Source organism: Choloepus didactylus, chromosome 1 (genome assembly GCF_015220235.1).
Source record: "Choloepus didactylus isolate mChoDid1 chromosome 1, mChoDid1.pri, whole genome shotgun sequence".
In the NCBI taxonomy this organism is placed as follows: domain Eukaryota; kingdom Metazoa; phylum Chordata; class Mammalia; order Pilosa; family Megalonychidae; genus Choloepus; species Choloepus didactylus.
The window spans coordinates 224,415,439-224,439,056 of record NC_051307.1 but is presented as its reverse complement, the minus strand read 5'-3'; the positions used below and the strand labels follow the sequence as shown (position 1 = coordinate 224,439,056).

Below are 23,618 nucleotides of genomic sequence, written 5' to 3'. Positions count from 1 at the left end.
GGAAAAGCAGCACAGATTTTAAATTAAATTTCACAGCATCTCATGTTTCAAACTACAACTTACTTGGGGGCTTGTGGGAAAAGGAAATCCATGCTTAGTAAATGATGTAAAAAACTCATTCACCTTATTACAAAGTAAAGAAAATGTCCTGATAAACAAGTCTTTCACCTTTCTCCTTAAGCTAAAATGTTTCTGCTTTTGAATGAATTATAACATGTAAAACCATATTAGAATTCTGTTGATGTCTTCAAAAAGTTGATAACATGTATTAGACAGACTTCAACGGTGTACCAGAAGGCTGGGAAGTTTGCAAGTCAGGAATGGTTCTATTTTATTCATAGTTTAGTTTTGGTATTTCCAGGAAGATTAGAGAATAGAAGGAGCAAGTATGGGAAATGAGGAGAAAATAAATAGGGGGCACATATTTCTACAACACTGTATCAAGGGGCACCAAAACAAAACAAAACAAAACAAACAAACAAAAACAAAACAAGGCCCTGTACTGACACCAAAATACAACATCTTTGCTTAAGATAGTCAACATGGATCAAAAGATATCATGGATCAAAAGACACAGCACTTTAATATTCCTCTGCAGTATTTATACCAATTGGGAATGATGCAGTGAAAGAGCAGAGACTTTGAAACCACACAGACCTGTATTTGATATCTGAATCTGCCAGTAATTAGATGTCAACATTGGTCAAATCACTTAACATCACTGAGTTTCAGTTTCCAAAGCCAGAAACTAAGAAATAGCAATGCCTACTGTAGGAAGCACAGTTGGTAGTCTCCCCAACATCCACTTCCCTCTTCTCCACTCCTGGGAGAGAGATGAATTCTGACTGGTTTGGTTCAATTATGGTGGTCCCACTGCTCTTGCAAGTGACTGTTCTAGGCAATAGTTTGTGAAACAATTCTGGACAATAAGCCATAAGGGGCATTCTGCTGGGAGCTTCCGGCAAAGGTTTTCGCTTTATTTTGCTTTTTGGGGAGAAGGAGATTAACTTACTGTTTTTATTTTATTGTGGTTTTGTATTTGGCTCCTAAGAAAATTCACAAGAAAAGATAGTCTCCTCTTTGGGATATGTGGAATCTTTATGGGATACCTGGAACTGGGGAAGGCATTTTATAATCTAAAGAGAAGCCAAACTGAGAATAAAGCCATACCCATAACCTAGACAGACACAACAAAAAACGAGAAAGAAAAACAAAACAGAAAACATTGTGCCTGGGCTTTTAGAGATGTTGCTGAACTACTGATTTAATCAACCCTTGAGCTGCCTTTTCTGTAAAACTGATATATGACCGATAACTTACCTTATTTTTAAAGCCAGTCTGAGTTGGAATTTTGTTATTTACAGCTGAAAGCATCCTAATGATGTAACTACTTTGCAAAATGAGCAAAAATGTAGGAAAAGCATTTATTATTATTTATTTTTTGTTTTTGGGGGGATCTCTTTCTATCATTTTCTGACCCTCATGAAGCCATCAAGGAATGTGTAATCTCTTATTCTTTCCTATATTCCCCTATACACTACAGCGGTTTCTGTCAACAGTAAGTGCTTATAAACATTATCAAATTGAAATTGAATTGAATCTAAGAATCCTCACGTCATACTACAAAGTCTGTCAATAAGATAAGGTAGATGTGTTTCAGTACCAAGAAGAGAAAATGTTTTATAAAAAACAGTATTAGAGAAATCAATGTAATCAATGTAACTTTTATTCTAAAGAATATTTTTCATTCTAAAGAAAAATATAAATTTCTAAATAAATCCATTTTAAATGCTTAGAGCAGCATTATTTTGAACAACTGACATCTAAGAAAAGGAAAACAAGATAAGACAACTTAAAACATAGCAATGCCTTTTTAAAACCAAGCTATGAACTTAAGAGAAATTGATAAAAATTAAAAATTCATTCAACTATTGCCCAAAGTACCTTTCTTGATCTTATTCCTCAGTGATAGCTTGAGATTTTTATATTTGTATGTTTTCCTCTCTCATCAGACAACTGCATTCCTTCTCTGGCTATAAGACTCTATTTTAGGCCTCATTTGTAACCTTATTTTTATCAAAAATAAATAAAGTAATGGAATAGAACAAAAATAAATAAAGTAATGGAATAGAAAGTGGTTGAGTTAATTTTCCCAATTAGTAAATATAACCAGGACCGTATCTTTTTTTTTCTTTTAGTAAGGTTCAGATACCTATTCAGCTTATTTTTTTTTCTTAAGACTGCTTGAATGAATATTAATACCATTTAAAAATTCTGTTACTGTCAGTGAAATAAAATGTGTAGAATGAAAAAAAAAATTGGAAGGAAAGGAACAGGCCTACAAAAACAGTAAAATTTGTTGGCAGATACTGTGCTAGCACAACCTTCTATCTTGGTAGCATCCAACTAAAGCCGATGTTTCGTTTTGTTTGTTTTCATCAATCTCTAAGTAAAATTTAGAATTTTTTTTCCATCATGAAGATAGGCAACATCACAATAGTGGTATCAATAATACCTGTGATTCTGTCACGAGATTCACCCTTACTATTGTTCATAGTGATATTATGCTTAATAATTGTTTTAGTGTCCTAGGCTGCTTAGGCAGTATCATTAAATGGTTAGGCTTAAACATTGGGAATTTATTTGTTCATGGTTTTGAGGCCGAGAAAATGTCCAAATCAAGGCATCAACAAGGTACTGCTTTCTTCCAAAGACTGGCTGCCAGCAATCCTTGGCTCCTCTGCCACATGGCCAGGCACATGGCAGCACATCCAGGTCTCTCCCTTCTCTTCTGGGTTTCACTGATTTCAGTTTCTTACTCCCATATCTTTCTCTTTCTCTATCTGAATTTCATTCTCTTATAAAGGACTCCAGTAAAAGGTTTAAGACCCATCCTGGGTGAGGTGGACCACATCTTAACTGAAGTAGCCTTAACAAAAGGTCCTATTACAATGGGTTTACACCCACAGGAATGGATTATATTTAAGAACATGTTTTTCTGGAATACATACAATTTCAAACTACTGCAATAATTGTCTTAGTTTCCAGGTCACTAAAGCAAAACACACAATAGGTTGGCTTAACAACAGGAATTTACCGGGTCATGGTTTCAGAGGTTGGAAGGCTTCTTTTCCTGAGGGTAGTAGTATTTTGGCTGGCTGGCAATCCTTGGGTTCCTTGGCTTTCCCATCACATGGCATTATCCTCTCCTTTCTCTTCCAAATTCTGTTGACTTCTAGCTTCCTGCTTCTAGTTCCTCTCTTTTGTTTTCTTCTTTATAAGGCCTCCGGTAATGGGGTTAAGAGCCATCCTGATGCAGTTGGTCATACCTTAAGTAAAAATAACATCTTCCAAAGGTCCTATTTATAATGGGTTCACACTCAACAGGAATGGGACTAAGACAAAGAACATATTTTTTTCTGGGGTACATAATTCAATCTACAACAACAATAATAATAAGTACTAGTAATTGAGTTTACTATGTGTCAGGGACACTGGCTGAAGCTGTGGCTATCCAGGAGAACACAGCAGGCACAGAAACTGGCTCACAGGGACTCAACTCTAGTATGACAGACATTACATATTAGAAATAATCACTTAAACACCATTGTTATCAATATTATGAAAAAAACACATGGCGTTTTATCTCATTCAATCCTTACAACTTTATGAGATATGCTTTATTATCTTCATTTCATAAAAAGAAGCTTCAATTCAGATGAATGGAATAACTGGACACACTAATATAAGGGGGCCACAGAGCCACCAATATAACAGGAGAGGTCGAAATATAACAAACTAATCACAAAACAATAGTTTTATAATGATGTCTACCTTCTTGAGAGAAGAGACAACTTATTTATTCATATTTGAAAACATCATGGGATCTGGCACAATGTATTTTACATGGTAGGTAAACTGTAATGAATGCACAACTTTCAAAATAAAGCAGGGCCTAAGACCAGGGCAAGCCAGGCCAAAGGGTAAAGGTTGAAACTGATTGTGTTTTAAAACTTCAACTTCCATATGAGACCAAGGGAAGAGATATCTATTTGGTACAGGATCTAGATTTTCTAAACGGTACAACTCTACAGTTGATTTGTTCAAACACCACAATTGCATGGAACTTTGAATAGGAAGTGAGATACGGTAGGTTAGTACAGGCTGGAGTGAAATAGTGACACATCCTAGAGTAATTTGGGCAGATAATAAAAAATATATTTACAGCCTCCCCCTCCCCAGCCCGAGGATCTGGGGGAAGGTGCGGATGTGTTGGATATCCTCACCTGGACTGGTGTTGATGTTGTCACAAACATCGGGACTGGCGGTTTGATGTGCTGAGCCCTCGATCATGGGACTTGCCCTTATGAAGCTCATTACCACAAAGGAGAGTCTAAACTTGCATGTAATTGTGCCTAAGAGTCTCTCCCTGAGTATCTCTTTGTTGCTCAGATGTGGCCCTCTCTCTCTTTCTAACTGAGCCATCTCGACAGGTGAACTTGCTGCCCTCCCCCCTACGTGGGACCTGACTCCCAGGGTTGTAAATCTCCCTGGCAATGCAGAATATGACTCCCGGGGATGAATGTGGACCCGGCATCGTGGGACTGAGAGTATCTTCTTGACCAAAAGGGGGATGCAAAATGAGACGAAATAGTTTCAGTGGCTCAGAGATTTCAAATGGAGTCGAGAGGTCACTCTGGTGGACATTCTTATGCACTATATAGATAACACCTCTTAGGTTTTAATGTATTGGAATAGCTAGAAGTAAATACCTGAAACTACCAAACTCCAACCCAGCAGTCTGGACTCCTGAAGACAATTATATAATAATGTAGATTACAAGGTGTGACAGTGGGATTGTGAAGACCTTATGGATCACACCCCCTTTATCTAGTGTATGGATGAGTAGAAAAATGGGGATAAAAACTAAAGGACAAATGGGGTGGGATGGGGGGATGATTTGGGTGTTCTTTTTTTCACTTTTATTTTTTATTCTTGTTCTGGTTCTTTCTGATGTAAGGAAAATGTTCAGAGATAGACTGTGGTGATGAACGCATAACTATGTTATCATACTGTGGACGGTGGATTGTATACCATGGATGATTGTATGGTGTGTGTGAATGTATTTCAATAAAACTGAATTTAATTAAAAAAAAAAGAGAGAAAAAAATAAATAAATAAAGCAGGGCCACTGCAAATCTTCTGACAAAATCTAAGTGAGAAGGGAAGCAGGGAAGAACAGAAAATGTTAGACTCCTATGAGCTGCCAGCAAGCAAAAGATGAGATCTGCAGACTATGTACCTTGGAAGAAAGACTTTAAAAAGATAAGGGATATATTATATATTATTCGATATTTTGTGAGCATCTACTACATGGGTGATGAATACATTTCATCTTGAACTATTTGCCTATAATCCTTTGAAAGTGACTCTCAGGAGTGCTGTTTTAAAGATAATTCTGAGGGGGATAAGGATAGTAAATCTGTCATAAGTACCAGAAGAGAGAGCAATAGCACGTTTGCCAAAGATTTGCCATTCCAAGCCACTGATGTGCCAGGCACTGCGCTGACACTTCTAAGTGAGAGGAGACTCTCAGAGTGTAGTGAGAGATAAGGTCATATAAACAGAAAAGTATAATACACTGTGAAAAGTACAGGAACAGAGCTATATATAGCGTGCTGGGTCAGTCTGGAGAAGGGAATTGAGTTCTGTTTGGAAAAATTAACAGCTCGATTAATTAAATAAAAATTATATTGCACATGTGTTGCATGCTTACAATTTGCCCAGCACTGTCCTAAGCATTTACATGTATAAATTCACTGAATCCTCTAAAAAAATCCTGAGATAGTTGCAATTATTATCCCCATTTTACAGATGAGAAAACAGAATTCTAGATAATGTAAGTAACTTTCCCAAGACCACTATCTAGACCAGAATTCAAACCCTAGACAGTCTGGCCCCAGAGCCCGAGATGTTGATCATTTAAATATATGAAAAATACTTTCTATGCACTGTTTTTCCTAAAGAGGTGAGTAAAATTACTTCAAGATTATTCTTTTCCTTAGGAAGAAACAAATAATTTGGAATTGCAGTAATTTTGACCCACATAACATTGTCAATGAAACTTCACAAACATATGGATCAGCTCTACAGATTCCATCTACTCTTAATGTTTGCCATTCTTCAAAGCTGGAGTTGATCTTTTTTGCTGTTTGCTTCTTTTCAGAAAGACTTACAGAGTTTTTCTGCAAACATGAAGAGTCAAATAAAAGTTGTGCTAGTTTATGAGTTTGGATCAAACTAACCTCCCTCTACAAAACTATAGGGCAGGATTACAGAAAAAACCCTATTTTGCAATTAGGAATAACAAATACAAATATCCTGACCTTGCAAAAATTACAACTAACATTTTTCCTGCTAGTTATGTTAAGTCTCCCTAATGAGATAAATATATAAAACAAACATAACATGACCTTGCTTTCATGGAACTTTAATTAGAATGAGGTAACAGTTTTAAGAGATATACTCATGAAAACCAGCCTGGGGCTTTAAAACGAAGTTTGGTCCATATTTTCAGAAAGTCACAGCCAGTATCGCTGTCACCCAGAGACATGGAAAAACCCTTTCGTATGCAGGTGGGATGACAGGAATACTAGGTAGAAAGAGATTGGGGCTCAGAAGCATAAGTTTATAAACTTTTAAGATTATTAACAGCACATATATTAACTACTAGATTTTTGACATTTTACACATTATTTTAAAAATACATTATATACTCACCACTCAGATTTAACAGATACTAACATTTGGCCATATTTGCCTCAGATCTTTTTCCCTTTCTCCCTCCTTCCCTCCATTCCTTCCTTTCTTCATGCCTTCCTTCCAAGAAATAAGCACCACATATTCTTTATTCACTTTTATTCTGTATGAAATCAGGATTCTAACTTGAAACCTCCCTGAAATACAGACATCTAAACCCAAGTCTTATGATAATAGCTACAAAGACCCTGGCCCAGGCATCAATCCCTTGAATGTTCCCAAGCATCAGGGAGGTAGGGACACAATTAAGCCCATTGTACAGATGAAATAAAGGAGGCTAGGACAGGGTAACAGACTAACTCAAGCTAGTAAATGACACACATGGGACTTGAATCCAGGTCTGCCCTTCTTCAATGCCCTTGTTTTTTCCACCATTCTAAAGTCTCCAGGAAGGATAATGATATCCATCAGTCTGAACAGAAACCATCCAGTCTTCAGTTCCACCAAGTCCAAGCCTCATTCATCCAGGTACAGTTGAGCATTTACTACCTGACAGCACAGTGCACTGAAAATACTGACCAACCAAAAGGCAATCAGAGGACTGCATGATTTTACAAGGTTTCCACAAACATATTCCAATTTCTTTCTTCCTCATAAATCTGGGATTCACAGACATCTGCTACAGGACAGCTTACGCTCCCTACTGCCTAGTGCTGCTACCAGTGCCTAGATAAATGAACGACCTCAGAGGCTACTGGAGGAGAGAATCATACTGAGGTTCTCAGCCCCTCACGTCGAAGCCTTGATGCTTGGGATGTATCCCACTGCTTCAGTCTCCTGCTCCGTTTGTCTTGTTACCTGAGTAACCTGGGAACAGGTATAGCTGGATACCCAAGGATTATAGGGCTCATCTTTTATTCCCCCTTTCCCTATTTCCTATTGGTAAGAGAAGGTTGGCATATTCATTTATTCTACAAATATTTTTTTAACCCCTACCCTTTCCAAGCACAATTCTAGGCACTGTGGAAGTAATAAACAAAATAGTCATGGAATCTGAATTGTAATGGGGGCCAGAAGAAAACAAATAAGCATGTAATAATTCAGGCAATGACACACGTTAAGGAGTGGAAGCTGATAAGGTGTACTTCTAGGGTTTTCAGGGAAGGTCACTCTGATCAGGGAATGTGAGGTTGGGAGCCATGTTTCTGTCTGGAGGGAAAGCATTTCTGATATAGGAAATAGTAACCACAAAGTCCCTCAGTTAGTAGGATGAGCCACGCTGAGTACTAAGAGTTAAGGTCAGAGAGGATCAGGCACCAGATCATGGAAAGTCTTCCAGGTCATAAGACTTTACATTTTAGTCTGAGAAGAATGTGAATCATTAGCATGTGTGAGTAACATGATTGGGTTTACAAAATTCAGATTGGCATTTGGGATTTTGGTGGTGAACACATCAGATTCCATGTTGGTGGACACATCTTCACAAGTGGTATGTCCATCCAGGAGGGACAAACCAGTACTTGCCATGTAGAGAGTGCAAGGTGTTCCAGTATGGACAAGGAACAATCCACATCAGAACAACCAGAAAGCTTTGTAAAACTGATGATTCACGGACCTCACCCAAGATATGAAGAACCAGAGTTTCTGTGACTGTAGCTAACAAATTCGCATTCTGAAAAAGCTCCCTTTGGGATTTATGTGTACAAGAATTTTGAATAACTACCAGAGTCAGGGAAAGCTTACTGAGAAGGGGATTCTTGAACTGAGTTTCAAAGATAAGAGTTAACTGTGGTGTGAGGAGCAGAGTGGTGAGGGGCTCTCAGCAAGAGGAACCATCACGGATAAACACCCAGAGACATAAATTATAATCAGATATTTGGAGTCCTGCATGTGATTTAACATAAGTAAAGCATGAATTTTTTTTTTTTTTTTTTTTTTTTTTTTAGATTTTACCCTGTGACATGCACATATGTGATTTCATTTTATCTCCTCAATTACCATGTAGGCAACTTTAAGGCAAGTGACAATCAGAGAACTATGTGTCCTGTCCAAGATTACTCAGGTAGTAAATAGTCATAGAGGCAGAATTCAAGAAAATGTGGTTTAACTCTAAAGCTTAAAAAAGTCTTAACCATTATCCTGAGGAGAATCAAATAATGAAGTTTGAGAGATAATGGATCAGATCAGAACATCCTCGAATGCCTTCTGATAAAGAGTTTGAATGTTGCCCCAAATTTCTTAGGGTTTTGTCTTGAGGAAATTTATATGGAGAGTAACATGATCAAGTTGAGTTTTGGTATCATCCCTCTGGCAGCAGGAATACAGGCAAGAAGTAATGATGACCAGAACTAAATTAATGGCAAAAATAATGCCTCAGCTCTGCTCCTTTAGAAAGCAGAACTTGAAGCAAGTGTCAGTGTTGATGTGTTATTTTGGAGTTGCATGTCTAGAGTAGAGAAAGTGAAGAAATAAGCTAAGTGTAGTAGGCCAAATAATGACCAACCAAAGATTTCAGATCTTCATCACTAGAATCTGTAAATGTTACCTCATAAAGAAAAAGGTCCTTGCAGATGTGATTAAGTTAAGGATCTTGTCATGGAAGATTATCCTAGGCTATCTGGGACCTAAATCCAATCATAACTGTTCTAATAAGAGAGAGGGAGAGGGAGATTTGACACACACAGAAGAGGAGAAAGCAATGTGACCATGGCAGTAGAGATTAGAGTGATGCAACTACAAGTCAAGGAATGTGGGTAGGCACAAGCACCTGAAAGAGGCAAGGAATGAATTCTCCCCTAGAGCCTCCAGAGGGGGAACAGCCCTGTGGACACTTGATTTCAGCTCACTGAAACTGATTACAGACATCTGGCCTCCAGAAATGAGAGAATAAATTTTTGTTGTTTTATACCACCGACGTTGTTATGGAATCTCAAGAAAATTAGCACAGCAAGTGAGGAAGGAAAGATGCAAAGCAACATGATGTAAGGTGCTATGATGCCCTGCCATGATGGCCACTACTTTGCAATGAATCACAACAAGACAAAGCAGGTGGCTTAGCAAGTGGGGTTGAGTAGACCAAGAAACTTGTCCAGAAAGTATGCAAAGAGAAACCATACCTCAGAGAAATTCATGAAAGAAAAAGGATGAGGGATTTATCTGCTTGGTTGCATTATCCAGCCCCCAGGAAGCCCGTTTCCATTCCACATCCTATGGTGTGCATTTCATGAAAATGCAGAAACAGAGAAGCTACTCCATGCAAACAGAACTCAGTATGTGGTGCAAGGAATCCATTGAAGTCTGAGGCTTCAATGAAGATTCCATCTGTATTGGGGAGCTCACCAAGGGTGCCAGCAAAGCTGATGATGGGTGGTCTGGTATGTAAATGACACCATTGACAAGAAGGGCATCATCAAGGGAATCTGGAAAGGCATGTACAGTTTTTTTGGGATACAGTGGATGAAAATGAAATGACATATTCAGGGTGTGCAGGCAATAAAGTCAAGAGGATTTTCTGACCAGTTTTCTGTATAACACTGTCATTAATCAAATAAGCATTAGCATCAAACAGATATGGTTTCTAACCTCAGTTCTACCACTTACTCTCCACGTGATTGAGGATAATTTGTTCGATCTCTTGGAGTCTCAGTTTCATCCCTTCTGCAAAGCAGAAATAATAATATAGGGTTCCAATGAAATGATATGCGTGAAGCACTTATCACAGTATCTGGCACACAGCACTTGCTAAACAAAAAATGAGAATGGTACTTATTGTTGCCATTATCACATGTAGGGAGTTGAGGCAGAAGAAAGAATCCAGTATGACATTTGGGAGTTTGGTTTGGACAACTGAGAGGATATTAGGGAAAGGAGAAAACTTGACAAGGTAGAAAATGAGATGCTCATAGGCAGCTATATGTAGATGGACCTTCTCAGGGCAGCTTCACTTTGCTTGAGCACTCGAACCACTAAAATGAGGAGCAAGGAACTATTTATTGAGCCCCAGCTATGTGCCAGATACTAGCTCTCTACCCTACATATATCATGTATCTTCACAACAACCCTTTGATTTGGGAGGAAACTGAGGCATAGGGAACATAACATATTTATATAGAATATAAATGAATTCTATATAAAAAGAATCTATATATTCTACATATAAAGGAGTCTATTTAACCAATACTGGCACTGACAATACAAGTGCTGGCAACAACACAGAGCAACGAACTATCATATGCTGTGCTGGATGTATAAATTGGAACCATTTTGGAAAATCGTTTGGCAGTATCTACCTAAAGCTAAAAATATGCTTTCTCTACAACCCAAGCAATTCTCCTAGATTTATGCCCAACAGAAATGGGTGTTTATGTCCACCAGAGACACATACAAGAATGTTCAAGCAGCTTTATTCGTAATAGCCAACAACTGGAAAGCGACCTAAATGTCTACCAACAAAAGAAGGATAAATAAATTGTAATATAATCCTGCAATGAAATATTACATAGTAATAAAAGTAAATGAACTCTTACTACACACAAAGGCATGGATGAATCTTACTGACATGATGTTGAACAAATAAAGTTAGATACAAAAGAAAACACACTGTAGAATCCCATTTATATGAAGGACAAAGTAATTAATAGTGATAAAAGTCAGAACAGTGGTTACCCTTGGGGTAGAAGTACTGACTAGGAAGGGGCACAGGAAGCTTTCCAGAATGCCTGAAGCTGATAAGGTGTACTTCTAGGGTTCCATCTTGGTGGGTGATGGTTCCACCGGTGTATACATATGTAAAAGTTTATCAAACTGTATACTTAAGATGTGTGCGCTTTATTCTATATAAGTTATTAAAATTAATCTAAATAAAAATAAAATAATTAAAAATAAATAAAAATTTAATCTAAAACTTTGAGAAGGCCAATGAAATCTTGCCAGCAGGCTCTTAATTATCAAACTTTGATTAAAATTGGGCTCCATCTTTAATAGATCTGCCCCACACTTTTGGCCCCATGCCTGGCACATAGTAAGACATTTATCTTTTACAGAATAGCCGGACATATGCCTTCTATAAGCAAGATTCCACCTATCTTCAATCTCATCCCTCCCCGTTCCCTAAGTGTCCCAGGAGGTGGTGAAAGCTTCTCCATACCTGGCCATACTTTCATTAGAAGAAATAAACTATAAAACAAAGCAGCACTCTTGCAGTATGACACAGCAGTATTGTTTGCATTAGGCCAATTTTCCACTTATGACAGCAGTAATAGCACTAAAAGCCAATAAAAGCGGTCTGCTTGTTCAGAAATCGGCTTTTATGGCTTATTCTAAATGTTATCAAGTGAATCAAGAGCCGTCATTATACTGTCTAAAAAGCCTTCATACCTTGTAAGCAAACAGTGTGACTTTGACGAATAATCATTAGTGTGCTGTGTGAGGCCAGTGCTGGGGGGAAAAGTCAAATAACAGATATTTCCGTTTAATTAAGTCATTAAGGTAATGTTGGTTAGTTTCAGAATAAACAAAATGGATATCATATTGTAAAATGATAGACTATTGCTTTCAACAATTCCAGGAGTTTTTCTATTTTATCTCTAGGCAGTTGAACATAAGGGCTACTTCAGACGTCCAAGCCTGCTAGGACCTTGTTAGCACATAAGGAAAGTTCGTTGAAATCGCTGAAGGCTCCTCCAATCACACAGGTTCAAGCCAATATTTTTTCATTTCTTATTTAAAAGTAAAATCTCAATAACTTTGAATCTACTAATTTCAGGTTTGGCAAGTATTCACGTGTGCCATTCTAAAAAGGACTTGTTTTTAAGGAGTCCCTTAGGGAACAAAGAACAAATCCAGTGAAAACCAAGACATGGTTACCTTGATAATGTGAGGACCTCTAACAGATTACAGTTGAGAAAATAACTTTCTGGAGGGTAACTTGGCAAAATTACAATCAGACCAAAGGTCAGCAAATTTTTCTGTAAAGGGCCAGATACTATATATTTTCGGCTGTGCCAGGCTTTATGGTCTCTGTCTATTCCACTCCATCATTGTCATGTGAGCGCAATGTAAATTAACGAGCATGGCTGTGTCCAATAAAACTGGATTTACAAACAAAGACAGTAGGCTGGATTTGGCCACCCCCTGCAACAGACTGTGAGATCCATGCTAACAGGATTGCCTGCTTTATTCACCGTAACATCCCAGGTAGGTGTCTAGCACGGACCACAGGATAACTGATCAGTAAATATTTACTAAATAAAAATTGAATGAATCATAAGCCTTAAACAGTCATATAATTCATTGGTCACTTCTAGGCACTTATCCTACAAAATTAATCAGAGGTGTATGTGAAGATTCTGCTATGGGTTACAAATATATTTGCCACAGTATTTGTTTATAATAGCAAGACAACAGAAGTAACAAATGTCCAGCAATAGGAGATTGGATGAAGAAATATATATATTCACAGGATGGCATGTTATGTAGCCATTAAAAACTGTGAAATATTGGAAGCATAATATTTAATGTCTTCCAAATATTTTCAAATATATTAAGTGAAGATTTTAATAGAAGCAAAAGTTATTGATTGAACAATATCTATTAAACATCTACTATAACTAATCACTATTCTAGGCACTGTGATACAACAGAGAATAAAACAGGCAAAAATCCTGCCATATAGACCTTATATTAGCGTACTATCCTTAGTTATGATTGTATTTTGTCTATAAAAAGTTTGAACTGTTCTTTATCAATATATTAAAACAATTATGTGGGAATAATTATGGGTAATTTTATTTACTTCATTTGGCTTAAGATTATTAAAAAAAATATATGTATACATACAAACACATGTATGTGTGTGTGTATATATATATTTACAATAAGGAAGGTGTTAAAAGAAAAGCATTTGAAAATGATTACATATGTTTACATAACAATTTTTAATTGTGGTTACATATACACAGCTCAAAATTTCCCATTTTTACCACTTTCAGGTGTACAATTCAGTAGTATAATTACATTCACAATATTGTTCTACCGTTACCACCATCCATGACCAAAAGTTCTTCATCATTTTCATCACCCCAAATGGAAACTCTGTAATCATTAAGCAATAATTCTCCTTTCCTCTGCACACATCCCTAACCCCTGATAACCTGTAATCTCTAACGTGCTTTCTCCATCTAAGAATTTGCATATTCTAGGTATTTTGTATCAGTGGAATCATACAATATTTGTCCTTTAATATAGAACCTGATTAGCTAATTAAACAATCACAGGGTAAGACATGGATTTCAAATTTTTAGCTGATAAGTCATTATTTCAAATGAAGTTTATCTACCAAACCCTCATGTAGCACTTCTTATATGCCAGACAGTGCTCTAGGTACTTCTCAAGTAGAAACTTATTTAATCCTCACAACAACCTATGAGGTAAGTTTTACATTATCCCTGTGTTAGAGATGAAGAAACTGAGGCATGGGAAGGTTATGGAAGTGACCTCCTTTGATCACAAAGCTAATGAGTATCAAGGCCAGAATTTGAAACCAGGCAGTGTGGTTCCAGGGCCTATACTCTGAATCATCCTGAATGCTATTTGGAAACACAATATACAAAATAGATAAAAGTTTATTAACTTTATTAATGCAAACTTTTTTGTAAGTTGAAATTTCTAACATTTATATAATTATAAAGTCAGTGAGAATAATGATAAGTCATTTTTGATGACCACAGGAATTCTTGCTTAGAGGTCATGAATGTCAGCTTTGGAAAACAAATTATATTCTTGCAGATAAGTACTTTCAAATGGTAGCAGATTTTTCTCATTCTCTTTTTAAATAACTAATTTTGCAAAATGTTAAAGAGCTTATGGGGAGTAGCAGGAAATTTGGGTTTTAAAGTTGAGTCACTAGCAATAGCTACTAATTTTTATAACATTCCATAATTCCTCTTCAATTTGGAGACCCCTAAGTTTTTCAGTCAGTTTATCATTAATTACTTGAAAAGAAATACTTCCCAAATATATCTCATAACATTGAGATGATGAACAATATTGTTTAAAAATTATATATCCATGCTCATCTCTGTCAGACATTTGCTCCAGATTTTAAAAGAATTCAGTTTATTTTATCGAATATGATGACTCTAAACTGTTTCATTTTCATCAGCGATAATTTGCCTACAGTCAAAAGCACCAATTTATTGTAATCTGAATTAACCTACTTGAACTCCCTGGGATTATTAAAAACACCATATATATGTAGAATTCCACAATGTCTCCTAAAGGAAATTTCTTTAGCACAACAAAGGTAGCATTTACTTAATTTTATTTAAAAGATCTGTAGCAACACCTTGCTTTTGAAACACAAACTCTGGCAAATTATGGAATTTACTGTACTGATATTAGTAATGTCTGTCATTGGCACAGTAATGGGAAAAAGCAACATATATTTGCTAAATCCAGCTCTACCTTGCCTTTTTCTCCTCTGACCCTATTAAAATGCTCCCACAAATCAAAAACAAGATCCTGCATTTTTCTGAAGTCCCCATAACTCAAAATTTTCACTAGGATTGGACTTTTCCCAATTTGATGAAATTATTGTATTATTTGGAGTTTACTGTTTTAGGAGAGAGTTTTCTGGAGCATCTCCCAAGTGATAGCAAACATCCCAAATACTAGAGGGAAACAATTCTGTGATCCTGAAGCTTTCTTTTTTTTTTTTAATTAAATTCAGTTTTATTGAAATACATTCACACACCATACAATCATCCATGGTATACAATCCACCGTCCACAATATGATAACATAGTTATGCATTCATTACCACAATCTATCTCTGAACATTTTCCTTACATCAGAAAGAACCAGAACAAGAATAAAAAATAAAAGCAAAAAAAGAACACCCAAATCATCCCCCATCCCACCCCATTTGTCCTTTAGTTTTTATCCCCATTTTTCTACTCATCCATACACTAGATAAAGGGGGTGTGATCCACAAGGTCTTCACAATTACACTGTCACACCTTGTAATCTACATTATTATATAATTGTCTTCAGGAGTCCAGACTGCTGGGTTGGAGTTTGGTAGTTTCAGGTATTTACTACCAGGTATTCCAATACATTAAAACCTAAGAGGTGTTATCTATATAGTGCATAAGAATGTCCACCAGAGTGACCTCTCGACTCCATTTGAAATCTCTCAGCCACTGAAACTATTTCGTCTCATTTTGCATCCCCCTTTTGGTCAAGAAGATACCCTCAGTCCCACGATGCCGGGTCCACATTCATCCCCGGGAGTCATACTCTGCATTGCCAGGGAGATTTACACCCCTGGGAGTCAGGTCCCACGTAGAGGGGAGGGCAGCGAGTTCACCTGTCGAGATGGCTCAGTTAGAGAGAGAGAGGGCCACATCTGAGCAACAAAGAGGTACTCAGGGGGAGACTCTTAGGCACAATTACATGCAAGTTTAGACTCTCCTTTGCGGTAATGAGCTTCATAAGGGCAAGTCCCATGATCGAGGGCTCAGCACATCAAACCGCCAGTCCCAATGTTTGTGACAACATCAATACCAGTCCAGGTGAGGATATCCAACACATCCGCACCTTCCCCCAGATCCTCAGGGCTGGGGAGGGGGAGGCTGTAAATATATTTTTTATTATCTGCCCAAATTACTCTGGGATGTGTCACTATTTCACTCCAGCCTATACTACTAACCTACCGTATCTCACTTCCTATTCAAAGTTCCATGCAATTGTGGTGTTTGAACAAATCAGCTGTAGAGTTGTACCATTTAGAAAATTTAGATTCTGTACCAAATAAATATTTCTTCCCTTGGTCTCATATGGAAGTTGAAGTTTTAAAACACAATCAGTTTCAACCTTTACCCTTTGGCCTGGCTTGCCCTGGTCTTAACCAGACCTGCTTCATTCGTATCACTAATTGAAGTCTGGGTTCTTTTTCAGCTTGTTTTTTTTTTTTTTTTTTTTTTTTGACAGTGGCTGTATGCACTAATACTGACATTCATATCTGCCGAGCTCTAGCTCTGAGTTTCAGGTGTCTCAGAGATATGCATTGTTCCAGAGACCAATCAGGTTATACGCTAGGGGATTAGCATCTCAAAGTTTAGAGATAGGCCTTACAATTCAGGGATAGAGTTAACTGCTGTAAGAGTTTACAATCTAGGGACTATTACAATTATTATGTCCACGTTAGGCTATGTTCTAAGATTCAATTCTGAGTTTACACATTGTAGTTAGTCCATATTGGTGAGGCATCATCCCTCTCACCATGTTTTCTCCAACACTTTTACTCCTATATATATATTTTCCTACAATTTTATAGAGTTATATTCACATACCATACATTTATCCACAGTGTACAATCAGTTTTCCATGGTATCATCATAAAGTTGTACATTTATCACCACAATCAGCACTTGAACATATTGATTACTGCAAGAAAAATTGTTTTTTTTTTTTTTAGCAAAAAGAAAAAAATGATAAAAAGAAAAATAACATGTCATACAATACAATATACTAGTAAGGACAGCAAATAACACCACTACCAAGAATCCCATATTCCTCCCCTATATCCCCCTCTCATATACATTTAGCATTGGCATATTGCCTTTGTTACATTTAATGGAGGTATATTACAATGTTACTGTTGACCATAGGCTCCAGTTTGCTTTATGTTTTTTCCTGAATACCATCCCCTTTTCAACTTTCTACATGGCTGACATTCATTTGCTTTCCCACATGCAAAAACATTTTTATATTTGTATATTTAGTAACAGTCATTGGCCACTCCAGTTTTTGCCAAGTTATACAGTCCCAGTCTTTATCATGTATCTTTACCTCTGGTGTCATACATTCTCCTATCCCACCTCTTTCCGCTTTACTCACAGACATCTTTGTTCAGTGTACTTACAATACTGTGCTACCAGCACACAGTATTATGGTATCTATTTCTGGATCTATGCAATCAATCCTAAACATTCTGTAGTCCTTCAGCATCAAATGGCTGGTCTCTGCCCTCTTTCTACCCCCTGGTCGCCTGTGTTGTCAGCTTTTAACTCCCAAAGTTTGTTCATTAATGTCTGTTCATATTAGTGAGACCATACACAATCTGTCCTTTTGTTTCTGGCTAACTTGTGATCCTGAAGCTTTTAAGACTTCCCTTTGGATTAAAGGTCTTAGCATCTCATTTTTAAAGAGAAAAAAGAGGTGATAAGTACTATATAAACATATTTTTTAAGAATAATCTTCAGCAAGATTGTTGAGGCAAATACATTTTAATGACCTAGCTGGGCTTAGCACACTTGTTATTCCAGCTTCAGAGACAAGCATTACCATCTGCATGAAATTTCATGCATACCTTTCATGTCCTATCCATCACTCGAGTTAATCTTAGATCTGGCAGCCTTTTAGGATCTTATGCATCTCCCTTGTACAGTGAGCCTTTCTCAGACAAAATTCAGGTCTCTGAATGAGCTTCCTTTGACAACAGGTGGGCAGGAGTGTGAGCATATGTGAGGGAGGATGGAGGACGGAGGAAGCAGGGAAATATTTGACCTGGACAGAGGGCTTAATGGTGCCAATTAGAAGGCAAACGCGGAGGGATATGCAGAATGTTTAGTTGCTGTCTCGTCAGTTGTTTATTTCAGTGATTTCTTAGTATCTTCTTTCCTTCCCAAAATCATGCTGAAAGAAAATTCTAATGCAGTGACATAGGAAATATTAATTTTGGCTTTTCATTGGGAACTTGGAGGAAAGCATGGGGAAATTAGAGTAGGGATAACAGGGTTTGTACATTCTGGCAATTATATATATTCTATCTAAACTTATAATTCAAAATGTGTAGTGAAGTTCTTATAAGGCTAAATATACATATACCATATAATCCAACATTTCCATTCTAAGGTCTTTACCCAAGAGAAATGAAATAATGTGTCACCTACTATGAAAAATGTTCATAGTAGCTTTATTCATATTGACCCCAAAATGGAAACAACCCAAATGTCTACCAGAGGACAATAAATAAATAAACCTGTAGATTATTCATACAATAGATTATACCTCATCATTACAAATGAATGAACTAATGATTTGCAACAATGTAGACCAAAATCTAAAAATATTATGCTCAGTAAAAAGCCAGACACAAAAGGGTCCATATAGTATGATTATATTTATATGAAATCCTAGAAAAGCAGATCAATGGTTGCCTGGGGCTGGCTGGTGGAGGACAAGGTGACTGCAAAGGGGCACAAGGAAACTTTTGTAGGAGACGGAAGTGTTCTGCATCCTGATTATAGTAGTGTTTACAGGTATATACATTTGTCAAGACTTACTTATACATTTAAAATGGGTACATTATATTGTAAATGATTTATACTTCATTAAAGTTGGCCACAGAAATATGTCAAAAAACCCTTGGCTTGTAAAAGGGATTGTCATTATACTTTAAAAAGACATCTGGATGTGGAGAGAGCCATTGAAACCAGAACCCAAGAGAGAAGGACCAGCAGACATCACGATATGCCTTCCCATGTAACAGAGGAACTCTGGATGCCAGCAGTCTTTCCTCAGAGAAGGCTTTCACATAGGCTGATCTTTCTACATGAAACATTTTTCCTGAATTCTTCTTGACATCTTTTCCTTTAACACTGGACAACAGTCAGCTTAAGACTGATTTTTGAGAGAAGCGAAGCAAATAATAGGACATCTATGATTACCCTGATTTTCTGCTTTCATGCACTTTCTAGACCCTGATGCAGAGAAGGGAACCCCAGGAAATGGAAATTTCACTGAGTTGATTATACAAAGGCCAGTGGTTAGGAAGGTGGAGTTGGCTTAAATTGATAGGACAGAATATTGAAAAGGAGGATGGTATGCAGAATGAAAGTCCAGAAATCTGAATATGGGTCCCTTGAGATACTGGCTAAATACTAAGCTACACACAAAAAGATGGAAATTCTATCATATCAAGCAATAATAACAACAACTGTTGAAAATCTATAAGCTGAACAATTCCAAGAGCTCACAGGTGGCTAGGAGATATTTGAGCTTCTACCATCCAGACTGGAAACTTCACTGAATATCGAGGGTATTCAAAAGAGAGCCCAAAAAGCTTATTCCTTAGGAGTAGGGTTAAACAAGCCCTAGAGCACAATCTTTTATGTTCTTATCCTAAAAAATACTTAAAAACAAGTTTCAAAAACAACAAAGTGGTCCATAGCAACTTAAATGTCTGCCATAACAAATATCAATACCTTCTAAAGGAAGATAATAAAAACAAGGCATTCAAATACACATACTCAATGCAATGGAAAATTACTAGGTAAGCAAAGAAGCCCAAAAAGTGACCCTTAGGTAGAAGAAAATTAGTCAGTCAATATAAACACATCAAAAAAATTACAAAGATAGAATTAGAAGGGGAAAAAGAAGGTTTAAAACGGCTATTATAAAAATGCTAAAAATTTTTAGCAGCTGTGATTGAGGGGACTATGCACAAAAAGTTAACTTTGGATGAAGAATCTTCTCTCTTTAAACAAAAAGCCCAATGGAAAGGGATATTTGATACAGTCAAGGTTGCCAATGACACAAAGGTCCACCGTGTCCCATTCCCAGCTATGCTACCCATCCCGGGCTCTAATTGCTCAACTGTTATCATGACAGCAAAACCTTATGAGTCTGGTTTACAGTAAGCAGAGGAAGAAACACTACTGAACCAGGGGAGCAACTTGGAAGAGGTTCCAGGGAACTCTCAGAAGATGGGTCAACCAGGACTCTCTGGAGATAGCGACTTGGCTACAGTGCTGCACTCCCTTAGTCTGCCTCAACAGAACTATTTAAGTGAGAAGCAGTTCTTTGCTGAAGAATGGGGGCCAAAGATCCAAGTTCTGGCTAACTAGAAAGAAGGGGTTAGTGGCTGTGGCACCCCCACAGAGAGCCTTGCCTCTCTCTGCACCAACCAGTCAGAGATCACAGACCTCAGCAGTGCCAGTTGCCTTCGAGGCTTTATTCCAGAAAAATTGCAAATTGTCAAGTCCCTTGAAGGACCACAAACTCTGCACATTGGCAGCAGCTTGCTCAATGAAATTTGGGAACCATCCTTGATCCTTGATCCACAACCAGGGGTCATCACTGAAGGCTTTACCCAGTTGCCCAGGGAACCATCTATCACCTCTCAGATTTAGAAAAGGATGAAGAGGAGTGTATCACTTTTCAGGTTCAGCAGCCTCTTCAAGTGGAACAGAAGCCTGCAATATCCAAGCCAGCAACAAAGATCTTCCTCCCACCCATTACTTCAGTGTTTGCAGGCTCACACCCAGGAAAGTGTCTGTTATGCACAAACTTGACATTCACATTCACCACCTATAGGATATTGCATCCCTCTGACATCACTCTGGTCACCCCCAGCTCTGGGTTCCCTTCATTATCCTGTGGAAGTAGTGGTGGTAACATGCATCAGGCACAGCTGTGAATTCTGCCATGTCCTATAGACTCTGCATCAGTGAATTCATCACCAACCGATGAGATTCTATTATAACCTTCAGTAAGTAGCACCAGGAGCTTGGCCAAACTTCTACAAGAGCGAGGCATCTCCGCTGAAGTGTACCACAGCCCTATTCCCTCCTCCAGCCTCTCCCCAAAGCCCTGGCTATTCCTCCCACTCCACCAAATTCACCGTTTCACTCATCTTGCCCTTCTCCTTTGTCCTTTGAGCCTCAATCACATATCTCTGAAAACTGTTTGGCCAGTTGAAGACGAATTTAGTGGAAAGGCTGAAGAGACTGGAGATAGCCAGAGTGGTCAAGACTCCTGATGCCCAGGAGAATGGAAGAAGCCAAGAGGCAGAAATTGGTCTTAAACACACACACACACACACACACACACACACACACACACAAAGACTCTACTGTTTATTTAAAATCAGGTAGCAGTTTACTACCTGGGCTGAGGAGGAATCAGAGTCTTCCTGTCATGATGGGTGACTTTGGAACCCCAGTTTGTACATCCTCACCCAAAATGGGTATCCTGAAGAGAAATGAGGCTCAGCAATCACTGAGCTTTTGTACACTTCAGCGCATGAAGGACAGATAACTGACTGATACGTGTGGTTTGGTCTGACTTGTCAGAAAAGGAATGTTGCAGAAGGGTTGTGACTGTGGAAAGAGGAAAGTGGAGGGATGGAAACTGAATTGAAATGAAGTCCCAATGGACAAAGTCTGAAAATTGAAAGTATAAGTGAAAGGGCATGAGTGGAGACAGAAGAAAAATTTAATACACTCCTTCAGCTGGGTTTTCTTGTTTTGAAAATAAGTGAATAGAAAATAAATTCAGTAACATTGAAATATACCAGAAATGCTAAACTTGGGAGCACATTTACTTCTGGGAAACATGAGGGAGAACCTAGGTTAGCAGGATGGGAAGAGAAAAGGAGCAGCTTTCACTATTGCTTAAAGAAAGCTGTTTTGAAGGGTTGGTAGGGTGAGCTCAGTCTGTTACTAAGACAATAGTAAAATAGCTTACATGTTTTCCTTGTTAATGTTTGTTGAAACTATCAATGGTATGTTCACAGCATTAGCAAAACAAGGAATTTTACCTCTTTTAATAAGATCAGATGTAGAGACTCCCTTTTTCCTTTCTGTTTTCAGGCCTTTGAGCCACTGGGAGCAAAAACACCATCAAAATACTCCTGTTGTGGTGGCAATTAAAAAAGGCATCTAGCTGTTTATGTTTTAAATTTGTATTTTTATACAACACACCAAAAAATCCAACATGGTTGGGGTGGGAGGGATTTTAAAAAAATAAACAAAAAAGACATCTGAAGCATCACTATTTTGGCCATTGTTTTTCTTGGCTACTGCATCACTCTTTTGTACCTTCGGATGAGTTTCAGTGTCACACAGCCTTGCTGACTGTGAGTCAAGAAGCTGACATTCAAGGCTTACTTCTGCCCCTAACTTATCAATCAGACCAACTTAGATGGATCAGTTACTTACCTGGATCTCAGGTTTCTAGGCTGTAAGATGAAGGTAATGAGCCAGGTCAGAGTTTGCAAACTGGTAGCCCATGTTGGTCAAATATAAAAAATTCAGATGTCTGGCTTTTTCTTGAAGAACGAATAGCTGACAATAGTGAAGCTCCATCCCACAACTCCCTTTAAACCATATATAATACTCTCCAGTTTGCCTTGGTTCCTTCTAGGCCCTCTTCATCATTTACATACCTGCCTAGCCCTAGAGTCATTTTGAGTATGCCAGATCAATGATGAACAACACAAGACCCTCATAATATAAACAACTTCCCAGCCGTGATAAATGGCCTATGATCTAGTTTTTAGAAATAAAATTTTAACATATTAAAAATCAGTCCCAGACTGTATAACTTGGCAAAAACTGGAGTGGCCAATGACTGTTACTAAATATACAAATATAAAAATGTTTTTGTGTGTGGGAGAACAAATGAATGTCAACCATGTAGAGTGTTGAAAAAGGGATGGTATTTGGGAAAAAACATAATCAAAGCAAACTGGAGCCTATGGTCAACAGTAACATTGTAATATACCTCCATTAAATGTAACAAAGGCAATATGCCAATGCTAAGTGTATATGATAGGGGGATATAGGGGAGGAATATGGGATTCTTGGTAGTGGTGTTATTTTCTGTCCTTACTATTATATTGTATTGTATGACATGTTTTTTTCTTTTTATCATCTTTTTTATCATTGTTAAAAAAAAAAAAACCAATTTTTTGTAGTAATCAATATGTTCAAGTGCTGATTGTGGTGATAAATGTACAACTCTATGATGATACCTTGAACAACTGACTATGCACTGTGGATGAATGTATGGCA

The 23,618-nt window shown here is 37.6% G+C and overlaps 1 protein-coding gene and 1 pseudogene across 2 annotated transcripts in view; both read left to right on the top strand.

Annotated features, from left to right (window-relative positions):
- Window positions 1-23,618, top strand: part of MDFIC2 (MyoD family inhibitor domain containing 2) — a 134,216-nt gene that overhangs the window by 14,251 nt on the left and 96,347 nt on the right. The gene's annotated exons all lie outside the window — the stretch shown is intronic.
- LOC119510280 lies at window positions 12,830-21,861 on the top strand (annotated as a pseudogene).